Genomic DNA, 21,525 nt, shown 5'->3' with positions numbered 1-21,525 from the left:
AAGCAAAACCAATTTTTGTAGAGATAGAGATGCATGAGCTCTAAGCATTTTCTTTAGCATGTTTCATGCTACAGCTCAAAATATAGAATCATAGAATCTGAAAGCATTGACCTGCAGTGGTTAATGGAAACAGGAGAAAATGAATTCACATATACACAAAACACATTTCTTATGTATATAAAATCTGTTTTCTATGTAAGAAGCCATCCACATACTTATTGGTTACACTTCAAGGATAAGTTTATTGAAAAGAAATTTAGGTTCTTTTTTCCTTACAGCTTAAGAGCTATTATCACATTTTCATACACATCATTTGACTTCCTTTCAGACTTTACAAATCCTGTCCCTTTGGGTATGATGTCTGCTCTCTCCATACTGTTTTCTCCTTTCAGAGCCTCACAATACGTCAAGAGTCTGAGGTGCAAATGAAGTTAAATCAGTGAACTCTGAAATTACATTTAGACTGGTTTACCTTTTTATTTTCCCCCAGTTCCACATACTTGGTTGTCGGTGTGAGAGCTGGACAGGAGAGAAAAAGGAAGAAGGTCTAAAGCAGATAATTTAGAAACAATACCTTTAGTCCAGGTCAGTCAGAAATCATGAGTTCACAATTCACTGATGGTTTTCTAGACAGCTTTATTCCCTGAAGGAGAACATATTGTCTCCTTATTTTTACTGATACTTCAATGTTTTGTTTTTTTTTTTTAACTAAGCCTGAAGGTTATAACATTCTACTATGCTCCTCATTGACAACAAAAGAGGATAAGACCAACCATAAGACTTCAGGTCAGGCCTTTTTCCCTCCTTCACTAATTTACACTGATATTAACACACAACTGGATAGATTTTCAACCTCATTTCTTAGATAAGGCTTGTGTAAAACAATTTCTTCTTGTCCATTTTCCTGCTGTACAGTATCACTCTCATTTCAGTGATTTAGAATAATAGAGCTTTATCTTAAACTGTGGCAGCTCAGCACACACTGCAGGAGGATGACAAGGATCAGTAGACAGTGACAGGAGTGGTGCAGCCTTTGTTCATTACTAAAGTCATTCTTGGGATTGAATACAAAATGGTTGTGAAAGGGGGATCTTACACAGAGATATGCTAAAGACAAGCAAGGAGAGGGTTTGTTACTATCTGTCAGATTTTCTTCATCCAGCAAATATTCATAAAGGTGAAGAAATGCATTCTTTCCTCCCTCTGCCTCTGAAAGGCCTGAGTCATTGCATTTCCTAAACCTTTTCCTTCTCTCCCAGTGAATCCTACCTGTCTGAAAACCTCTTTGTTTCTGATGTTTAGAAAGAGCAGGAGCCCAGAAAGTCTCCAAACATATTATTTAACATAACAGACCGAGAGCAGAGCATACAATTCCCATTGAAACACTAATTTTTGAAGTACCTTCTCATAATTTAAGACACACACCTCAGTAGAAATACAAAAAATTAAGTTCCACACATTCTTCAAGAAATTATGCAGGAAAACCTGGTGAGCTCAGAATGGAGCCTGGTCAATGCTGCAGTGCTGTCAGCCTCTGGAGCTGTCCTCTCTTGGAAAAATGAAGTCAGATCTGCACAGTGTCATGGACATTCCAGGTCTTGTAAGATGCAGTGGGAAGGTTAAATTCAGAAGTGATTTATCAACCAGCATTAGTGAGCTGGGCATTTAATCCAGATCAGTTGATACAGCACCTGCTGTAACAACCAGCTTGCTTACAGCTCACTGTGCCTCTGCTGCAGGTTTAATTCTACACACAAAGATGTAAATAGCAGCACAGCCAAGGACTGGATGTTGGTTTGCTCCTTCTACTCTGCTCCAGTACCAGAGAGGAGAGTTTTCTTTGCTGAGAGCAACTTTGCCTCCTCCCTTTGGAGAAACCTGCTTGGAAGGTACAGTGAGCAGTTGGACTGTACAGTAGATTTAGGCAGTACTGAAATGCTTCAGGATCTAAAGTAAAACCTTGTGTGCACTGCTGCTTCCCTTTCCCTTCTGCTGCCTATCTGAGCTGGGACACTTTTGAGGGAACAGAGTACTGCTTGCAGCTGGGAGCAAGTCCACAGCACATTTTCAGAGGCAATGGAAGGACCACAGGATCCTTAGGGATTTCACCAGCATTTGATGAAACCAGAAACTCACAGCAGCTTTTCAGGCTGACACCCAGACTGAAGGAATGGATTTTCCTTGCCATGATAAAGCTGGCTGCTTTTCAAACTTGCTATTTTACACAATGAAAGGAGAAAGAGATCCTCCAACTAGCTCCTTGCTCAACCAAAAATTTAAAGCTTAAGTACATGGAATGTGTGTATTGCTGGGGTACCATCCACCCTACTGCTATTTAGGTAGCCACAGTGCTGGAAGAAAACCTTTTCTGATTCACTCTAAAGAACTGAAAAAATAGAAGCAATGCTGTATTTTTCTTCCTAGAGACTGGGAAAAAAAAAAATCAGATTTTTGATTATGGATGTGGCAGGATGACTTATAATGGTAAAAAAAAAATCCTTGTTTTTCTGATAATGACAGCAAAATTTTCACTGTGTGCTGATTATAAACAGGTAAAATCAGCAAAACTGTTCTCTTATTCTAATTAAATTGCAGCTATTTCAGCTAATAGTTTTGAAGAAAAAGCGAGAGATCAGGAGACCACTGCACTCCTTTATATCATTCTAAATCACAGTTCTGTAACAGCATGTCTAACTTTTTAGTTGGCTTTGGAAAAGGCAAAGAAAGACAAATTAATTCATATTTAACTCTCAATGATGTAAAATGTTTCCCAGGAAAATGTGACACCTGTGGAATATGGTAAAAAGCACTGTGGCACTTTCACACTGTTTTATACATTGTAATTTATGCCATTACATTAATTAATTGCAGGTTCATTAATCATTCTTACAGCTGGAGTGTTGAACTTAAATTATGCCAAAAGTGAAAATGAAGTAATTAAAGTAAACAGTTGCAGTGCTTTTGTGAAATAAACAAGTTTAAAGAGGTGTTATGCATGTATATATTGAATTGGGCATTTTGTTAATTCAAGGATGTGTTCCACTCTGTGAACTGTGATTTACAGTTCTGTGAACTGTCTTACACTCACATCCAATGGGTAACTGCAGCTCACTGCCAAATCCCATCAGCACCCCTGTGAGACATGATGATATCCATTAACCAATAATGCTGGGCAGGAGCAGTATTCTTTTATGCATTCCATTTCTGGGTGGGGTTTTTTGGGGTTGTTTCTGGTTTTGTTTTTTATTTGTTTGCTTTGTTTTGTTGGGTTTTTGTTTTTCCTTTTGGGTTTTTGTTCGTTTGTTTTGGATTTTTTTAAATCCCCAATACATCTCTCATTCCCCTAGTTCTCTTCCTGGGTAACTAAATCACCTGAAATCTTGCCAGCTCTTCCATGCAGAATGCACTGTGTTTTCCTTATTAAAAGATACCAAATGTTTGAAAACACTTGCTCAGAGATAATGATGATTGCTTGAGTAATGTTATCAGTATATGACACATGTAGAGAAAGTCTTCACGGAGACAGAATTCCTATTTCTTGGAGATACTTTCAGAAGTGCTACATTGTTATTCCCTATTGTTATAGGGAAAAGAAAAGAAAAGAAAAGAAAAACAAAAAGTAACCTTGTCCAACCTTGACATTTGAAATACAAACCAGGTTAAATCCTGACAGGTACTGAGCTCTTCTGTCTCTTCACTAGAGCTACTCTTAATATCAAATTCTCAGAACCTTCCAGAACTGGAATTTTTTTCTGCTGCGAAGTAAACTGCTCTGCAAATAGCATCATGCCAGTCCAAAACCATTATTATCCTGTTTCTGTAATAAACAGCACATTAGTCAGTGATGTTTTATGATTGCACATGAATGTCAAAATCTTTTAATAAAGATTATGTATCTGATATCATAAATATGGAATTGCCAGGGTGCCATCAGCTGAAACCAAAGTATGAACAGCCAGTCAGCTGTAGCAGTAGACCTCTTTGGTTTTATCACAAAATAAATTTTGAGTTACATGCAGCTATCAATGGGCTTTTTATTCCTATGCAACAATTTCTTGTTTAAACTTTCTACAACAGGAGATCTATGAACTTTAGGCTTTTTTTTTTTTTTTTTCTTTTCTTCTCTCCAGCTATACATTCCTATAAATATTCACTTATTCCTTCAAGTATTTCTTTAACTTTTTTTCACATGAAACAAACAAAACCCCAGTGAACCAAGCAAACAACAACAACAACAACAAAAAACATAAACCAAACTAATCATTGTTGCTTTCATTTGAATCTAACTCTTGTGGTTAGAAATGCTTCAATCCATCTTGCTGTTGAAATGTGTGCTGTTCAGAACAGTTCACTCCCTTCCTCTCCCCAAGTAGACTCATTTGTTATATTAATTATTTTTGATCATATAAAATTCATACACCTCTTTTACCATCTCCTTGCCCTGTAACATACCTATCTCTTTCCCTCCTACTTCTCCTTCTCCATATATTGCTTTTTATGAATAGTCCAAGACAAATCTGCTCCAGAGATGACTCCACTCATACCCATTGCTGTGTGAGAAGAATTACAATATATAATTAATAGCTTATAATGACAATAGAAATTCAGTTTTGTTTTTATAATCTGCTGAAGACATATGCATGGTTAAGAAGCTTAAACTACACTCAAATCCTGGAACATACTAATCCTTTGGAAGAATAACACCAAGACTAGCTAACTTTCTTTTGTTTTTTCTTAGTTGTGATCCCACTAGGGACAAGCCTGAAACCCAGAAACGAGCTCCATATCCAAGTATGAGTTAAGCTGTGAATATAATCAAGCCTAACTTGTGTTTCAGTTCCTGACCATGCTTCTTTACCCATTTCCCAGCACAAAGTTTTCTTGTTGAAAGATGCAGCTTTTCTTGCCTTTTTTACAAAGGGTAAATGATAATCATAATATCCAATTCTTCTGACATTTCACCAGCCACTCTGTATTTCTTTTCACTTGCAATGCACTAAAAATTTTATTCAGAACTATGAGTGAAACATATATTCATTAAATTATCCTAGGTAACATCCTTGGTAAAATACATGGCAAGGTACCATACAAACCTTTTGGGCAGCTTTGTATCAGTGCTTTTTAAAGTCCAAATCATTCTGTCTCTGGTCTCCTGTGCCTTTGGTACCTTTTAATACACAAATGGAATCATTTAAGTTAGAAAATATCTAGAAGGTCATAGAGTGCAATTGCTAACACAGCACTGCCAAATCTACCACTAACACATATCCCTAAGTGCCTCATCTACACATCTTTTAAATACTTCCATGGATCCTCATGCAACCACTTCCCTGGGAAGCCTCTTTTCAATGCTTGATAACACTTCCAATTAAGAGGTTTTTTCCTAATATCCACTCCAAACTTCCCCTGGCTCAACTTGAGGCCTTTTTCTCCCATCCTATTGCTTGTTACCTGGGAGAAGGGACCTCCTCTCACCTCTCTACTCCTTCCCCTTGTGTAGTTGAGGAGAGTGATAAGGACCCACGAAGAACATTGAACATCCTTTGGTCCAGGTTAAACAGCCCCAGTTCCCTCAGCACTTGTGCTCCAGACCCTTCTCACACACACTCACACAAAGACAAGCTTATTAAACACCAGTCTCCGTTAATTTTGGACCCCTTCACCTCAAAGACATCCTGTCTTTGGGAGAGGGGTGTAACACTGTGGTCTGTGGATATTTATTAATTCCACTCTGTAGGAGAACAGTTTGTGAGGATAGTGCAGGAGGCAATATTTCACAATGAATTACAGCTCTACTGATTACTAAGAAGTGGAAACAGGAGTGGAAACATTGCCTGCTCAATGAGGATGGGGCTTATAAAAGAGTGGCTTAGCCAGCTGAGACCTGCTGCAGTTTGGGATGGAGTCTGCTGGCTGTGCTGTGAGGAGGAAGGGATGTGTGGCTATGCAAGGGACAGGCTGGGGTTTAGCCAGTCTTGCAGAGTGAAGGAGTCAGTGCTCTGTGGAGCTGCCTGTGAGGAAAGGAGTCAGAGTTGCCTGAAAGAAGTCCACTGAAAAAAGGAATGTAAAGTTTTTAATAAGAGGCTGGTGTTGGTGCTAGTCCAGCCTGTCTCAACATAGTTACTACATCACTCTACTGCACTTAAGGGTAACCCTGCAAAATGTTTTGTTCCATTCTTTATATGTGGGTAACTCCCAAAGCAGTTGCTGCAACTTTTTTAGCATTCTGAATGTGCCTCATCTATCTTTGTCAATCATTAGACATTTCTTGATCACCATTTTTCTTCCATGAGCCTGATTGCTGTAATTATTTCCCCATACTTTTCTTGAGTCAGGTATTACCTCTTTTTAGTATATGTCATTCATCACCAAAATTTCCAAATGCCACAGCAAATAACTTTCTATTTTTATTCCAATAAGTGGTTGTTATGTTTACATGAGAAGAATTCCAAAGCAACTAATCTATAAAACAAACCATAAGCCTGCAAATAGGCAAGAATTCTTTCCACAGTGGACAAAACATTCAGAGAAATATTAATCTGCTGTCTATTCTCCTTTTCCTCAAAGACTGAAGTTTAATTGCAAAAAATAAGTTATTTTAACATAAGATCATTACATAGTCATGACCCTTACTAATATGATTATTTTACAGTAATATTTTTATAATAATCTACCTAAGGCACTTGCTTTTCCTCTTCCTTTTAATGCTGCATCCAGATCTGCTGTACTTGCTACATGTGCTTAATTTTAAGCCTCAAATTAAGATCCACGAGTACCATTTAGTTCACAACAACTAGATAAAATATAATTCTTAAAATTCAGAGAAAATTTCAAAATTGAAAACCTGAATTCAAATTTCCTAGTGGTTTTGCAACGTGCAATATCAGAAATGCACCAAAATTCTGAAGGTCATTTTTCAGGCTTATTTTTGGTGACAATGCAATTCAACTGAATCAATAGTACTTAGCTGACATTTGTTTTAAGGAACATAGGAAAGAAATTAACTTCGCCAAGTTATAAAGAGAAAAAACACTAAATGTTTGAAACCAGGAGACAATTTAGCAAGGCTGAATGTAATTAACAGTGTGACTAGGAACTTCTTTGAAAATTGCCTGGAGATGTCTACTAGTTTGGATCAAGTAACCTTTTCCTCATTATGCTGTATTAACCCTGAATATTATTTCTGTTGGGAATCCCACCGATGCATTGCAGTAAGATAAGCTGTAGAATTTGAACAGCTCAAAATTATTACAGATGAACATGTTTCTCTTAACATACTTGCTTAAATGTATGTTGAACACTGACTACTTTGAACTGCAGTTTCAAATAATATTTTCTCTTCCATCTCTTGCATTACAGTCATGGAATTGAAGTAATGGTCTGTCTTATTCTGGACATGCAAAAGTTTGATACTTTTTAAATAGTTATGTACACTTTACTGTGACTGACTCTGGAAGGTGAAATATTTGAAATCTGCAACAAAAGGGGTCCAAACCCCCACATTTGCCTATTTCCTGTGCAGTATTCCATTTGCCTCTTCACTGGTGTGGTGAGTTAACCTTGGCTACCTGACAGGGGTCCACCAAACCACAATATCACACCACACCCATCAAAACTAAGGGAGAGAATTCAACAGCAAGCTGGAGTTGATACTGGGACTGGGGTATTATTGATTACTATCATGGGCAAAACTCAGCTGGAAGAATTTAATAGAATGACTTGCTGATTAATAAGAGATAATGAGAATCAAGACCAAAACTGAAAACACCTCCTTTCTTCTCGGGCTCAACTTCACCTCCAAGGTCTTTATCTCCTTCCCAAAGCAGCAGTGCAGGGGCAAAGGGAATGGGGGCTGTGGTCAGTCCATTATAAATTACCTCTGCTGCTCCTTCCTCCTTGAACTCACCTGTTCCAGCATGGGGCTCCAATATTGGGAGGCAGCTCTTCTGGCACTGCCCCAAGGTGGGTCCATCCCACAGGCTGCAGTTCTTCAAAAACTGGTCTAACACAGGATACAGTCCTTCAGGAAGAGCCTGCTCCAGTGTGGGTCCCCTGCCAGGTCACAAGCCCTGCCAGCAAACCTGCTCCAGCATGGGCTCCTTGGTAACAGGAGCCTTACTGTCATTTATTTAAGTACTTGATCTGTTAACATTTACTGCTCTGAAACACTGAGACAGGTTTGCTTTCAATTAATCTTACTTTTTATTCTTGAATAACATATTGAAGAATTTTTTAAAAATTTCTATCCAGGGAGATGTCTGTTTTGCAGAGCCTGTAAGGCATATATTATAAAGATTCTATACACCAAATACTGTAAGTACTCTTTGTGATAATAAAACTGCACTTATGGATGTACAGAATATATACTAAACATTTATTAAAATATTGAAAGAAGAGATGTAGAAGACCCAATGGTTCATGTAATTGTTTGGAAATTACTCATTAGGTTACGTCACAAATCTTTTTTCCTTCAATAAGGAAGGCTTTCCTTCCTTGAATTTCTTAGAACCTGTATCTGTACCTATTCCTTTATTTATTATTTCCTTTGTTATTATTTATATCCTTTATTTTATTTCCTTTATTTCTTTTTCTTCTTTAACATTTTAAGAGAGAAGAGAGATTTTTTTTTTTTTTTAATTATTAAAGATGCTGATCTCGCTGCAATGCTTTAGAATGATGCTTTATTATCATGTGATATATTCATTTAACTTGAGGGAAAACTGTTCAGGAAGAATTCAGAATATGTAATATGGATCCTCATCCTGAATGGGAGCATAGTAACTAAGGACACACAAAGAACATATAATTCCTATGGATAATCCTATATTTCCTCTGGTTATTCTACACTTTGAGGGTGCAGCTGTCATATGATGCTGATGTTCTTCACTGGGGAAACAAAATGTGTTGTGGCTGTCCCATGAGAGAGGCTTTTATATTGAGTAGACCTAAGAAAATATTTTTACAATGATTTCTATTTTTCCTATCTACAGGATGTCTTCTACAGATGGACTTGATATTCATAATATTCTTTCTTTCTTAAGTCTTCCTTTCTTTGTAGGCTTTCTCAGATGGTTGGACAGGGTGAACTTTTGAGGTCTTTTTAACCTGGGCTGATCTTTGGTTTGAGGTTTTAAGTCTGAAGGAAAGTACAGCAACCTGAACAAGAAGTTGAACAAACAGTGCCACTATCCGAAGATCAGATGCAGTATTTGACAGAACCTAGTAGAGAAATCTCCTTGGAGAAGGTGAAAGGGAGCTCTTAGAAGTCAATCAGATGATCTTTAGGACCTACTATGGGGGTTACATTTGCACAATGTTATATCTGAAATTAGCAGTATGAAAACTGCTAATAATACTGTGATCAGTACTGGATTTGACCAGAGAGAAGAAAGGTGGGCCAGAAAGACACAGAATTTCAATGAGGCACAGCAAAAGAAGACACTGATTTAGCAATACCATTCCTAGAGAATGCATGTTTAAAAGGCCAATGCTCAGTTAATCTGATTATCTGAATTGGCCATCCTATAGTTGTAGGAGGCTTACTTGTATCCAAACACCTTTAGTAATTTTTCCTCTCAGCAGATATTCCCAGCACTCTGTGTAGAAACTGGAAGATGGGGAGAGGTAGCAAGACAGCTTATGACTTCTGCTGTTTGGGTGCCTGCCTGCCCACTCCTTTCACAAGCATTTTCCTGTGGCAAGCAGCTCCCTGAAAGCTGGTAAAAGGCTTTGAACTGTTTTACAAAATGCAGTTGGCAGAGGAAAAGTGCTTTCCATCAAGAAAGCTGGAGCACCATGTTTTCCCAGCTGCTCTGAGGCACCATATGTTTGCAGCATGGCTACTAATGCTACTTTTATTTCTTTAGGAGACATTACAGATGTAAGTCTCTGTGGCAATAATTGTATGAGGATAAGCAAACTGCTGGTATGTGGCAGTATTTCACTGGGGTTAATGTCAGGGTCAGCCCTGTCAAAGCAGCTGACACAACAGTGCCTTGAGGAATTTGGAGATCATGACCATCAGCATGACCAGTTTCATTTGGCACTGTAAGACCTTGGGAGCAAGACTTTCAAATCTCTCTGGCTTGGTCAGCACAGTAATTGAGATTCAGCTGACCAAGATACTAGAAAGATGTTCTTCCATGGGCAGCTTAGAAGTTATCATTGCAATTTCTGTTAAAAATAATTAGAATTTAGCACAGTGAAATCACATGATGTATAACCACCCATATATGCCTCATCCACATTTCCAGAACTTTACTGGGATGGATATTTGTCAAACTCTGCCTCCTCAGGGTGTGAAGGTACACTTTTCTGTCCCAACTAGCAGTCCAGAAAATAAACAGGAATTCACAACATCAGATGGGGAATAAGGTGCTGAGCAAATACAGGTAGGAATCTCAGAGCACTCCCTGGGGGCTGGCAGGATGACAATCACCAGGAAGAAAAAAAGTGACTAGTCAAGCATGTGGGAGAGTCGGGGTGAATGGCAATTGCTTAGGGTTTGAAAAGGAAAACAGCCAGAAGAATAAAAGACAAAAGAAACCAATATGCTGCAAGAAGTGTTGACAAAAATCTCTTTTAAATTTGCCATAACAGACACATGAATCTTCTCTTTACTGGCAGGCTCTGAGATATTCTTATATAGGGTAACATGAAGAGACAAGATGTCATATTTTGGTTAGAGATTTGCAGTCAATGGAAGGGCTAAAAATAACAGGACACTGAGAGAGTATGGGGAGAGTTACCTAGAGGAAGGGAAATTTGCCAATGTTTTAAAGGCTCTGTTTTCCAGAAAGGTACTGGCAAGGGAGTCCACATCCATCTCCTACTTCTATAGATCCTCAGTCAATTATGGCAATGATTCAAAACTGCTTTACACTACTACTAATCTTTCAATGACTTGGCTGCAGTTACAATCACAAATTGGGGTTTGGTGACCAGAACACTGATGCTCTGTTCTGCTTCCTGCAGAAGTCAAAACAGTTCTGTCTTTTCATCTGTTTGTATGTCAGACCTCCAATAAGCATGCTGGGAGAAGGGCTGAGCTTGCTACAGTCAGAGAAATTCTGGAGGAGGAGAAAGTAAAATAAGAAAGAGGCAACTTTGAGGAGCCAGCACAGAAGCACTTATGCAGGAACAGGCTCATATTGCACAGTGGATAAACCCCACCTCCTTCATGATGCAAATTAAACACCTGATTTTCAAGGTGAGAAGCAGTTAGGAAATTCTTCACCAGCCACAGTAGTGCCTGGTAGTGTCACCTCACCAAAGCAATTCCTGCAGAATACAGCTGCTGCACAGGCATACACTGTCACTTCAGAGTGACCAGAGCTATGAATGATGGTAACAAGAAAATAAAACATGAGCCAATATAGTAGTGTTATCATAAAATAATGGTAATTTGTGTAATAGTAGTGAGACTTGGGTGGGGAATGTGGATTTTTAGGTCATCCTGGACTAAACTTCTAAAAATCAATGAGGTTATCATGAAAGGCCAACAGTAAGCAGAGTGAATCAGAGATGTTTTCTCCATTTAATAGGGTGGTTACCTTGGTATGGAGAACTGAATTGAAAACAGAACACAAACAAACCAACCAATCCCCACATCCTCTTTTTCCTGTAACATAAGTAGTGGTGTGGCTGGTGGGATCACTCCTTCATGGGATGACAGGACCAACATCAGTATTGATGTCCATAATTGACACAAATATTCAATGGGATGAGGAAAATTTCAGAGAGCTGACTGATATGGAATTAAGTGGAAAAGAAAAGAAAGTTCCTGGATTGCTCTGGATGGTCGACATTGATGCCCTAGTATCTGATCTAGTCAGCAATCCAGTTTGGAGAGGTATGTACTGTGCTTTGTGACAAGGATTCATCATCCAAACATGCCAAGCACTCAATCAATAGATTGCAAATATGTCTGGAAGTACCAAAATAGTGTGAATTGGAAAATACTGTGGCTGAGTAAATCTGGTAAATGGATTTCTTCTATCAGATAAAGATTAAAATCAAATCAAATCAACTCTTTAGATTGTGTATTGAACAATAGAACTTATTAAACACAAAGAAATAAAAAAAATAATGTTGTCCAAGCATAATGTCTATCTATGCCTAGATAAATGCCATTTCAGATAAATGGTAAATGGTCAGCCCTCACAAGTAAGAGATCCAGTGACAGATTTATGAGCTGAGACACAGTAGAATAAAATGTTGAGAAATTGAGCAGTGGACTTTTTTTGCTCAAAGTAGAGGAGAGGAAACAAACCTGAGGAGACACATGGCTCAGTTTTCATCTCTATTAATCATTTAAGGTCATTCCATAAGATACATGACATACATATGAACATAAATGACTGCTGACTGCAAGAGTCATACCTTAATTTCTGTCATTCAATGTTTGATTGTCTGAGTCAATTGCTGTGGAGACTTAAAGCTGGTCAAATAGAAATGTGGATTTTCCTCAATAAATCTTTTAATGAGATTTTTATTTGCTTGTCCTTTCGGACTGGCTAAACTAAATATTTTGAAGCTGTTCCTCTTTATTACATATATTAACTGACCAGGAAAAATAAGCAAATAATCAAACATAAATCCATGTATTTACAATGAATTACAATTAAGAGGTATCCATGCCTATCAGAAAGACTTAATTATAGAGCTGAAGCAATTAGACCCTTCATCTTTATTTTTGCTTAAAAAGCTAAAATTCAGAGTGAAAATCATGGGCTTCCATTGCAGCTGCTAAAGAACAAAGCACTAAAAAATCAAACCTCAATATATACCTATCATATATATTAAAAGAACCCCAAAGAGAACATAACAGATGTGTTGAGCACAACCATCAATAAATACAACCTCTTACAAGGATGAAACTCTTACTATATTGTCTATAAAATCTTCATATACAAACCATCTTTAAATCAGCTTGGGGAATAGTTGAGTAGGAGCAGGAGCTATTTTAACATTAAAGTATAATTAATTTGAACTTGAACAACATCCTCCAGGCAATAAGGGGTGTGGAATAATTTCAGAAGCACTTAAAAGTTCAGCTGTTTCTATGCCAGCATTTTAAACATTCTGAAACAAACAAGGTTTAAGCACTTGCAAGCAGAAAGTGATGGGGAAGTACCTTCTCCAAATTAAGTCTTTCAGAAAACTACCCACTGAAAACTGTTCATGAAGAAATTGAGACTAAGTTTTCACACAGACCTCTGCAAGCAGTACTTTGAGCTCAAAAGAAACGAGATATATCTTGCCTATTTAAAAAGTTATAATATCCTTAAAAACTAAAGTTAATGTTCTTTCAAACATAGTCATTGGGTACCTATTTCCAAAAATGAGTCTTTTAAATATAAAGGAAAGAAAGCATGTAAAAAAACATATTTTCCTTCCTAGCTCCTCTTTAATTTATGTTCATAGTTCAAGGATTAGGGATATTTTCTTTCCACCCTGATTTCAGGCTACTATTGCTATAGGAGTGATTGTGAAGAAGTTTCTCTCTGTGCTTTTTTCACCTCTTAGTTTCTCTGATGGAATAAAAGTGATTAAACATAAAAGAAAATGCACAATAAACCTTAAGCAGATGAAGTAAGGCTGCATGTAAGTTTTAGAATTTTCTTCTTATTGAAACTAAAGGCTTTTTATGATGCTGATTTTGTACTGCAGTTTTTGAAGTACCCTTTAGCAGCACTGTGGTTACATGGATATATCCACAGTCTGCAGGGGGAGGTTGTCAAAATACACCTTCAATTTATTGGTTTTGGTAAATGAACTTAATATATTACACAGGGATTCTTTGGTAATCTGTTTCTCCTGATCTTGCAAGAAGTTCAAGTGAGTCAGCACTGTGCCCTTGCAGCCCAGGCCAGGCTGGATGGGGCATGGAGCAACCTGCTCTAATGAAAGTGAAACAGATTGGAAACAGATGATCTTCCAACCCAAAATACTCTATTATTCCATTACTTCAGAACATTGCATCTCAAGTGTTTTATTGGCACACTGAAATAAATATATTTTGAGACAACCATAGCCCATGTTGATTTCAAAACCAGAGGCTTGATGAAAACAGTTTATTCAGCAATCTACAAACAGAGATATTGATTATGTAGAATCATAAGGTGAATAACTAAATCAAGAATCAGAACTGTAGAAAATATAATTTGCTTTCTAAATATAGGAAAGGTAACTTTTAGAGCAACAGTGACATGCTAGTGATAACAATGAGTAATAGTGTGAACCTAGTGAGATCCAGAAAATTGTCAGTGAAGAGAGGCAGTGCTATAAAAGCCCAGGGATCTATATAAAAGCTTTCAGTGCATAAGTTCACAGTGCTGACTCTCAGCTGTTAGAACTCTGCAGGTATTTACAGATATTAGATTAATTGTTACAGCAGGGTGTTTTAGGGCATATATTCTGTCAATTCTGTGAATTATTCTTTAATTGTGTCCCTGCTGCCCAGATGTAAAGGAACATGCAGATAAGCCATGTAATATGCAATATGTAACTGAGTGTATCTTGTGATGATATGTAAAAAAACACAGGAAATATAAAAAAATCAGCTAGTAGATCAATCCCAAGGGAAAACTAAGTATTATAATTTGATTATTTTAAAATTAAGAAAAGATAAGTACTGTTCAGAGCTTTACTTTAAAAAGTTGGAATTGTTTTACATGTGCTGTATGAACATGCTTTTATTGATAAAGTTTTGGTGCATTTAGGCAAGATGAGTTTCAACTTTGTGATCAGATTTAACAAAAAAAAAAAAAAAAAAAAAGAAAAAGATAACAGAAAAAAAAGATAAAAAGACAAATGTAGTTGACGTTATCTTCCAGAATGAGAAAATTAACCAATTTTTAAAAATATTAAAAGAATGTTCTTTAAAATGCAAAGGCATAGTTTTGAAAAACTGGAGAGTACTCTCTCCTGTCCCCGAGACAAGCCAAAAAGAAATCATAAAATCTTTAGTTGGCAAACTCTGCTTTGTTACTTCATGCTGTCACTGTTCTATTGAAGATTTCTTTTTTTCAATAGAGAAAGACCATGTACTAACGTTGCCTCGTTCTGCTGGAGTCTGTGTAGCTTTTCACCTTCTATTTGAAGTATTATCTGATGTCTCTTTCTTTTCTACTCACTTATGTCATTTTACTACCATTCTCCTCAAAGAGACACCTGTCTCTTGATCACCCCTTTAGGCACATGTCAGAAAAGTGAAGAAGAGAAGGCCTGTGAAAAGTGACATGCTGGATATTTGCTTATATCCCTGCTATAGAAAGCATGCCCTCAGAGTTAACCTGAATCAATTTTATTGTCCAAATGCTTTGCTCCACAGGCAAAGCAGAGGCAGGGAAATGCACCTGCATTCGTGCATAATATTTCCATATAACCAGTTTAGGGCAGATGACACTGACCCACTTAGAGTCTAGAAATCCAGTTAAAAGCAGAAATAGTCATTTGACTGGTAAAGTGTTAAAGCAGAAAGCTGTAAAAAGTCTTTTACATGCTAATCTGAAACACAGGCTAAGGGGCAATGTTTGCAGAAATACTTAGAATTAGGTCAAAAAAAGGGCCATTAAGCAAATAGAAGTGTCACTATGAGTTAATTATTGGAATAACAGATAAATAGGAAAAAGAATTAACTTATGCTCATAGAAAGCAAAGCACTAATAAGTCTGACTTTCAGCAGATAGACACAGTAATGCTTGCCATGCCCCACCAGTCTCAACAGCTCTGACCTGCAAATGTCTTAACACTGAACCTCTGTTGAGGAGGTACTGCCAGAAGAGTCAAGCTGAGTCACATTATGTTCCAGTCTTCTGAAAGTGAGTACACAGGAAGGAAGCAGAGATAAAGTGACCTAAATTAAAAGCTGAATTTGTGTTTTCTGAAGCGAAACCTCTGTGTGCTAATTTCTACATTTAACTTCAAAACCAACTGACTAAGGATACTCAGATATTATAAGGATTAATTAAAAAGAATACTAAACACCCTTTCCCATCAAGTATCACATCTGGAATAGTTTGACACTTCTTGTACAATATCTCAATATAAACCACAATAATTTACTCTTTCATGCAGGTATATTGAAAATTTTGAATTTAAAGTTATATTATTAAGTTTTAAACAATATTTAGTTCCTGAAATAAGTAGCTGCAGAAAGGGAAATCTTAGCTAGTTCTCATGCATATTTGTTATCTCTGGATAACTTGAAGCATGGACAAAATCTAGATTAGTGCAGTTTAAGCAGTAGTTGGGATTTTAATTTTCATATATCATATTTTGCTGTTTTGTTTTTCTAGTTAAAAAAAACCCAACAATTCAGAACTCCCCAAGCTCTGCGTCTCTTTTGGTCTGGTGCCAACTATTCAAGAGGCTTCTTAGTGCTTGGCTGCACTGTTGATCAGCTCCTTGGTGAGCCTGGAAACCTCAGTGATGACACAGACCTCTGCTGATTCCAAATGAAAGGTTGCTTTCTTTGGTATCTGTTTGACTGATGTGAAGAAAATTCCTCAGACATGGACCAAGACTTTTTTTTTTTTCCCAGCTGGTGGCATGATATGTCAAATGTTTGACACATGCACGTCCTCATTTCATAATACTTTCTCTATTTTGTCCAAGTTCAAACATATGCACCCTTGAATATCTGTTCAGATCAAACAGATTCAAGCATGTGCTCATTTTAGGCATCAGGAGTAATAGCAGAAGTTAATGTTAAATTTCTGTCAAATCTAGCATAAGATAACTATTCAACATTCTTGGCACTTCTGGTGCTGTGCAGGTAGATTGTAAAATATTAAGTGCTAAATGAATGCACAGTGAATGCAGGAAAGCAGACTTGACTATAATCAGCTTCTCCATGTCACTGGGGGCAGTTTTAAGAAGTGTGAAATGCTTCACACACTACTTCATTCCCAAGCAATCCATAATTTTAAACCTTAGAAAGGTTTACAGAAAGACTGAGGTAAGTTCAGCTTTCTTTTTATTGTGACAAAGAAAAGGATTTAATAATAAATTAGCTATTCCTTTGGCAAATTCAAAAGACTCAATGTTTTGAAGGCAATGTATTGAAATCTCCTTTAAGAGCTAACATAGACAGTGTTCTGATGCCTGATCTTGGTTAAGTCCTATTTGTTAAACTCCTGGATAGAAGAAATATTTTTATCATACGTTTAAAAAGTGGGGCAAAGGAAACACTATCATATTTTTAATGCATTGAAAATTGGAATCTAAACATTTTATATTAATGTATTTTAACTTGGAAAGTGTGATACTATCTGTTAGAATTCTAGACTACTATTACTTGTAACCTGCTTAGCCTTATGTAGTATTTCATGTTTTTCTGCTTATGGATTTGAAGGTTGAGAATGCCAGCAAAAGGAATCTTATGAGAAAAAAAGTGTTCCATGGTACAAAATGTTATATTGATTCTTATTTCTTACTGGACCATTTTTTAATTCAACATTTATTCCTACAAGAGTAAATAATCTGGATGAATATTCAGTGATTGGACAGTAACACCCATAGCACAGAAATAAAGTCACTATTTATTTCCAAAACAACATAAATGTGATATCTATATTTTTGCTCATCTTTGTTTTATTTCAAAACTCATAACAGATGAGTGATAATCAACATGTCAACTTGCCTAATTTAAGTTTTCTTACTTACCCTCAAATAGAAATGATCAACAATAAAGATAACTTGACACCATCTTAGCCTTTCTTAAGAAGGGGAAATAATTTCAGCTGTGACTGCATCACCAATCCAGGCCCTAAATCACATCAGGTTCTGTAGGCCAAGGTCAGCACCTCAACCTCTATCCAAAGTGTAATCATCCATCAAAGCTCCACAGCATTGTATGAAGTACAAAACTGGTATTCTTGACTTTTTCTATTTCCCAGACAGTGCCAAGATGGTATCTAATCATTTTGTACAGAGAAGAGAGAAAAGCACTACAAGTACATTGAACTGAATTCTTACAGCATGAAAGCAACTGTTTTCCTTCAGAACCTCACAGACCATATAGTGGGTATTTTCTGCTAGTGAAACAACTGCTAGGAGTAAAAAAAGATTAGCCCAGCTCCTACATTTATTCAATTCAATAATCCTTCACTTCTCTTAAATGTTCATATGAAGGGAAGAAAATAGGTCTTAAAATGGAAACTTAGTTAAGTAAGACTAATTGTATAAGAGGAGGAATAAATCTCACTTTGGAGCACATTGTCTCTGGAAAATTAGCCTGAACAAAAGTGTGCATTTGTCCTTGAAAAAAAACTATAAGACTGAAAATCATAGTAATGAGAAGACATCTTGCAAAAAAGAATTTTAAAGAAAAAGTGCTCTTCAATAGAGAAATTATGTCAATGCCTAGAGGAGTAAAAGAGAAGTGTCCCTACAATAAACCTCATTCTCACTTCAGCACTATTAGTGTTGGAGTTGTAATTCAGTTAAACTACAAGAACACCAAAGGGGAATGAAATGGCAAATCTGCAAAAGATTTGTCACGGATGAATAAACCCAGCAGTCACATTTAGTCTTTGAATGCTACCAACTACCAGAAGAGCTAGACTGGGAGATACACAAGAGCCATGCTGGAAACCTGATTATGGTTTTTAGTGACATTTCATGTACCTTGGGGCCTCTTTCTGGGCTGCTCCCAGAGCACTGCACTGGCTCACCCCTTTCCCCAGTGTGCAGCAGGGCAGGAAAGCTTTGTGTGCCTTGCTTCTTACAGCACCAGTAAATACACGAAAAGTAAAACAATGGAGATGGACAGACAAGAGAAAATTAAACTTAATGGGTACTGTTTCAAAGCTGTATGTGTGAAAATGTGCATTCACTGCTGAGAACACATGTATCAGCACTAAAGGTTTCTTTGCTTTGACCAGTCCCAAGCATCTTCTGTTTATACTCATACTGTCTTTTACATCTTGTCTAGTTAAATAAGAATACAACTGTCTATCAAGCGTTCAGGTCTGTGAAAAAGGCCTGAATTTGTGTTAGTTTTGAGAAGCATCCATCAGCTCTTAAAATGTCAGATCACTTTGATTATTTTGAGGCAAACACACAGCTTTCCTAAGATTTTTTTTTTTTTTCCCAAGGGGTGTATCTAGGTTTTACAAGTCCATCCATACAAAAAAATACTGAACTTTTGTAATCCACTCATTGTTCAGTGATCCTAAAAAACAACCAATATGGTATCTTAACTATAATGTTACAAGGACCTGCATTTTCTTAAAATCATTGCAATAACTGTTGAGAGATAATGCCATTGTTTAAGGAGAACAACGATTCTTCAGATTTTAGAAAAGGAATGATAACCAACTGACACAGCTGAGTAAATGGAAGTCAATAGAGTATAATTTTCTGATATAATAATTGGTTACAAGGACCTGCATTTTCTTAAATTCATTGCAGTAACTGTTGAGAGATAATGCCATTGTTTCAAGGAGAACAACAATTCTCCAGATTTTGAAAAAGGAATGATAACCAACTGACACAACTGAAGAAATGGAAGTCAATAGTGTATAATTTTCTGATATAATAATTGGTTAGAACAAGCACATTTTTTCTAAAGCCTCCCATCCAATCTAAAATAGCCACTTGAGGGCACCTCTTTATTGTAAGGTCGTCTTAAAAGGCACCAGCTTTCAAAAGCAACTTAAGATTTTGGTGCTGAAAATATACAAAGGAAAGAGTGCCACCTACTGAATCATTCTATTCCTTTTCCTGTAAGCCCCAAGAACCTTACCCATCCTTTAAACACTGAAAAGTATCATCTTTTCTTTGCTAACCTTATCCATCCAATAAAATAATATCAACAAAAAAAGAAAGATTTTTTTTTTCATCCTTATGAAACTTCTGTAGTACTCAAATTTAAATATTGGACATGTGACCTTGGTTTCCAATCAGTTTCTCTTTCATGACTTCTTTAAAATAAAAACACTACTTCAGCATGTAGATACATTATGTGCTAAATATATGTACTCTTAGTTATTTGAAGCTAAAAAACCCTTTCAAAACCATAGCACTTCTACAGTAACTTCAAAGACTACCTTACAAAAAATCCCATTTAGAATCTGTATTTGTTTTCCAGGTTTCCAAAATTAGGCCAGGGACATTTTTTAAATAGTGGCTTGGCATATCCTTCACTTTACATTCTTAAAAAAACCTCATAGTTCCAATAAAAATTATTGCATTATGGCTCCTGCGAAGTAAAGACAACATCAAGACCATTAGAAGAAAAAGAAGCACTAGACTGGCTTTGCCACTACATAAATAGTGCCTATCAAAGGCAATTGAAAGTACAAAAGGCTTGTAAAGTGCTAGATAATGCTCCCAACCTAGATATTACTCATCATTTCCCAGGATTATACAGTCACTTTTTAAAAAAAATCCTGGGCTGTTACTGGGTTGATTGAATATACCTTGACCTACAAAACTGGGGGAGTTTTTTATTTCACTCTGTTAGCCTCCAGGTGGATGTGCTGAAATGTTCAGTCCTCCATTAATTACAATAATTTATTTATTGCCTTACATAAACCAAATAGTTACGAAATTGCTTGAATCTGGTTCACACTTAATTATATTAAAACATTTTCACAGAAAAGGCATGATTAATCTGAAAAAATTCATAATGCAGGATCTTTGTTTCCACCTCGTGTTATATCTCTGATAAATCCATGTTTAAAGAAGAAGAAAATGTTTCCTTACTGTCTAATCTGAATTGAAACATTATGAAGCTTTGCTTAGCATGTTTTGTTTCCACTAGTGCTTAAACGACTTGGACAAAAATAAATAATTTTAAAAAACTGTTTTCAGTCAAAACAATTAATTGGCTTTGCCATTACTCTACTTTGCAGTCTAGACATTAATGAGAAGACCACAGAATAGGCTTCAGAATTGAGGAATAACTAAGACTAGTCCTACTTTTTCGTCTCACCTTGTACTTACACTTCTCATGATTGCATATACAGAAAAAAGATACCATCATTTTCTATGGAATTTACATCTCATGAAAAGATGGTAAGACAACTTTCATTTTTGTCATTAGGAAAATGTTCTCTTCCAAATGTTAAATAGTGTCAAGGAAAGGGTAGAGAGTGTGCCAGAGAAAACTGTAAGCATGAATAAGGATGGCAGACCAGAGAGGACAATGCTCCACATAATTTCCAGATTCAGTAAAGGTCTAGCAGCATTTCTACTGGGACATTCATTGGAGAAGAGCTTTCTATGTAGTATCTAATCTAAGTCTGAAGTTGAATCCCATGCCTATTGCCTTTTTTTAGTTGGCTTCAAACAGGTTTTATATTAGTGGAGGTAGTGAAGGAGGGAAAGGGAAGGGGTCTGACTGGCAACCTATCAGTCATCACAAAGGTCAGTAGACTATTATGAACCTTTTAAAAAAGTTATCCTATTGGCAAATATTTATTATCATAACCATATATGTTGCTAAACCTCAAAAATTATATTGTACAAAATTTAATTTATAATTAGCTGTCTCTAAAATTTGGCATTGCAATA

At 36.6% G+C, this 21,525-nt stretch overlaps 1 protein-coding gene across 1 annotated transcript in view; it reads right to left on the bottom strand.

Moving 5' to 3' along the window:
• IL1RAPL1 (interleukin 1 receptor accessory protein like 1) overlaps positions 1 to 21,525 on the bottom strand; it is a 661,715-nt gene that overhangs the window by 606,384 nt on the left and 33,806 nt on the right. The window lies entirely within an intron of this gene.

The sequence above is a fragment of the Erithacus rubecula genome (genome assembly GCF_903797595.1).
Source record: "Erithacus rubecula genome assembly, chromosome: 1".
Classification (NCBI taxonomy): Eukaryota; Metazoa; Chordata; class Aves; order Passeriformes; family Muscicapidae; genus Erithacus; species Erithacus rubecula.
The sequence above is the reverse complement of the archived record's forward strand: the minus strand, read 5'-3'. Positions and strand labels throughout refer to the sequence as shown.